Here is a 3,540-nt window from a genome sequence, read left to right on the forward strand (position 1 = left end):
GAGATCAAAAACAGGCTACTCTCACCATTTCTATCTGACTTTGCCCTGGAGGTCTTAGCCAGCGCAGTAAGTTAAGAAGAAAATCATAAGTGTTGGAAACTCATTCTCACAGACAAGGCCACTGGGAATGTGAAAATCCAGAAGCATCTACAAATAGGTTAGCAGAACTCAGAAGAAAGTTTATCGAGATAACTGGATAACTTGTCAATAAACAAGTCACTCGTTTTTCTATATGTGAGAATAAACAGAAAATGAATTCTTTTAACTAGATACACTTTATAAAAGCAACAAAAATATTAAATATCTAGGAATTACTCTAATGAAAGAGGTGGAGGCTTTATGAGAAAACTGAGTGACACTGAAGGAAAGTTTAAGGAAGGAAGGAAAGGCACCAAGTTCACAGAAGACTCAGTCTTGCAAAGACGTAAAATTTTCCCAAATTAAACTATTGAAGGAGGGGGACTAGACGACAGAATGGTTCTAAAATTTACACGGAATCCAATGAGTGGGAATATCACCCAAGTCAACTAGAAGCAGCCCTCAGCAGCCCCTTTTGGACACGGTCCGTGGTGGTCGGGGGTCTCCTACAAGGGCCAGCTGGGCAGCGTGGGGTGGAAGCAGAGAGCAGCGTCTAGGAGTAGATTCCCTCCTCCCCGCAGACACCACCAGGCACCTCCAGGGGCCAGGCAGGCCTCCGTGGGGTGAGGAAGTGAGGGTGCCGGTTACCAAGGGGCAGAGGTGGGAATTTCCATGCTGATGCTGGAAGGAAAGGAGGTGAAGACCCAGGAGCCGAGATGGACGAGGGCCCTTGAGGTGTGGGGCTGGGGTGGAGAGCTCAGCGTGCCCTGGCGCAGGAACTACTGGGTAAAGATAAGGTCTCTGGGGGAGGCAGGAAGTCCGGCCAGCCTGTGGCTTGTTTTCCGAGAAGGGGTGGGGGGTAGAGTTTAGGAAGCCTTCCGGAAAGGCAGCTCATGCTGCAGAGCCAGAGATGGGGGCTCTGCAGGGGGTGAGTGAGTGCCAACCCTGGAGGAGGGGGGGGGGGCGGCGCTCACTGCGGTGGGACCAGGGGTGCTGTGGGAGTGACCCAAGAAACAGGCAGGCCAAGAGCGGAAGCTGTGGGCCATGGGAAGCCGGGGTGTCAGTGCGGAGGGGCTGACGAGGCGTGGGGTCCAGGACCCTGGGAAGTGGAGGTTGAACCAGCGGCCGTGAGCTGAGAGGGCTGTCCACGGACGCCTGGGCTTCCAAGAAGAAAATCTCCAACCGTGCGCCAAAATCGTCAACAAACAAGCGAGAAGTCCCAGCAGTTCTGCAGCCTGAGGCAGCCCGTGCCGAACAGGCCTCCAGGAGAGACATCCGACCCGTGAGTCTCTGTGGGTGCGCGGCAGTGCCAGGTCCCAGGAAGGTGGGAAGGCGCAGCGGTGGGGAGACCTGCCCTAGGAGAGCAAGCCCTGAGCAGACGGGTGGCGCGGGCGGGCAGCCAGGGAGGCTCATGTGGGGCCGGAGCCACACCCCCTGGAAGGTTCTAGCGGCCTCTCTGCCGCAGGCAGAGCCGGGGGAGGCTGAGGCCACGGTGCTGCAGACAGAGGTCCACAGGGTGGGCAGCCCTGCACTGGAACCCACAGCTGCACCGCTGCGCCGCTGCACCCAGGCCCAGCAGGAAGAGAGTGAGAGTGGACACACCGCCCACACCACCACCACGTCTCAGCGTCCTCCCGCGGTCATCAGGGCTGGCCACGTTCTCAATCACTTAAAATTACATCCTGAATACATTAGCTCTGGCATCCTGAGAACACGGTGGACCAGGCGAGGTTAAGGACACCATCAACAGCTAAAGAAGACCAACCTCACCAGCCTCGCCGGGGCTCACTCCTCCCCCCAACCTGCCGGCTCCAGGCTCCTTTCCCATCCCACACCCTCGGCCGTGGGAGGCCCCAGGCCTTGGGCCTCTTCTCAGCCTCGTGAGGAAATGCCATCGTGCCCAGATGGACCCCCGAAGGCTCACCTCCACCCCCAGCCCAGCTCTGGACTCCAGTCCCACACGTCCACGTCTCCACCTGACTGTCCTTTCATCTCCAAATAAGCACACAGAAAACTTACTTCTGACTTCCACCGAACCCCTCAATCCCACTGCTCCCAGAGCCTGGGACTCCTGGCTCTTCCACACCTACGTCCAATCCATCAGCCAAGCCCACGGGCCCTGCCCCAGAATCCATCCTGTGATGGATGTGACTGACCCAGCACAGTCACACTAGAGTACACTCTACAACCTGCAACCACAGCCCCAGACCAGACCCTCGGCACTTCGTTCCTTTAAAGCGAAGATGCATCTGGCCGCTCCTCTGATCAGAGCCCTGCGCTTCTCCCTGAGAAAGCCAAGCGCCGAGGACACCAGCAGGCTATGTGTACTGACCACTGAGGGGCGCCCACCTCTGAGCTCGGCCGTGATTCTGCCCCAGGCCCACGCCGCCCCCACTCTGAGCCACACCCCCAGCACCCTGAGGCCTTTGCAGTCACCGTTTGCTCTGCCTGGCCCTCCTTTCCCTGCTATCTCCAGTGCCCCTGGGCCCTCAGGAGTCGGCACGAGCCACAGCCCTGCCCTGCACCCGGCACGTGTCACCACCCGTGGGCCCCAGGAGGGCCTGCTCACCAGCCTGCCATCCACCTCCTCCAGCACCCCAGCTCCACGTGGCAGGAACTTGTCTGTTCGCTGCTGCATCTGAAGCTGAGAGCCCAGGCCGAGACCAGTGAGGACCCAGCAAACGCCGCTGAATGATGAAGGAGTAAAGGACTTCTGTAAAATGACTTCGGGGCAGAGGGACACACAGCCGAGCTGTCCCCACCCGGGCCCAGCGGGGCAGCTGGAGTGGCAGCAGGGCCCTCTCCCACCTTTAAGGGGCCGGTAAGCTGTCCCCTGCAGCCTGCGGGACCCCTTCTCTGATTCAGCACAGAGACTGATGGCGAGGTCTGCGCCCCACGTGCCAGGAAGCGGCCGAGGCCCCTTGCGGGCTCCCGGGCGGAGGGTCCTAGGGCCGACACCTCTTCGTGCCTCACTAAACGGTTTCTCCGTCCACCTCATTTGACCCTCACAGTGGACCACCGGAGAGCAGGGAGGTAGGTGACCATGCGGCCGGCCGGGAGCCCCAGCCACTCGGAGCAGGCAGCGTGGAGCCCACCCAGGACAGCAGGGTCTGGGGCACGGCCCAGGCCGCTCCTGTGCCCCTAGCTCTGGCCAGGGGTGGGCAGTGGTTTCTACCAGAGCCCCCTCTGCTGCACTGAGCGGCCGCTGGATGGCAGGGTGTCCACCTGCACCCACATCCTACCTCTGTCACACCGTCTGTGGTCCCACAAGGACAGCGGGGGAAGGCAGGTTTCCCTCTGGGCTCTGATTCCCAACACTCTGGCTGACAGAGCTAAGCACAGGACAGGAAGGCCCCTGGGCGGAGGCCTGGCCTCCCAGGAGGAGCTGCGGGCCGTGTGGGTGTCTTGTACACTGGCCCCTGGGACGGGCGGGGGGGTGGGGCAAGAGGCTGGCCCTGTCCT

The 3,540-nt window shown here is 60.3% G+C and overlaps 1 long non-coding RNA gene across 1 annotated transcript in view; it reads left to right on the forward strand.

Moving 5' to 3' along the window:
• Nucleotides 1-1,049: 1,049 nt before the first annotated feature.
• Nucleotides 1,050-3,540, forward strand: part of LOC112411310 (uncharacterized) — a 7,673-nt gene continuing 5,182 nt past the window's right edge. The window contains exons 1-2 of the long non-coding RNA XR_003005599.1: nucleotides 1,050-1,360; nucleotides 1,544-3,111. This is a non-coding gene — a long non-coding RNA (uncharacterized LOC112411310). The remainder of the gene's footprint in view (nucleotides 1,361-1,543; nucleotides 3,112-3,540) is intronic.

Source organism: Neophocaena asiaeorientalis, unplaced genomic scaffold, assembly GCF_003031525.2.
Source record: "Neophocaena asiaeorientalis asiaeorientalis breed wild unplaced genomic scaffold, Neophocaena_asiaeorientalis_V1.1 scaffold356, whole genome shotgun sequence".
NCBI lineage: Eukaryota > Metazoa > Chordata > Mammalia > Artiodactyla > Phocoenidae > Neophocaena > Neophocaena asiaeorientalis.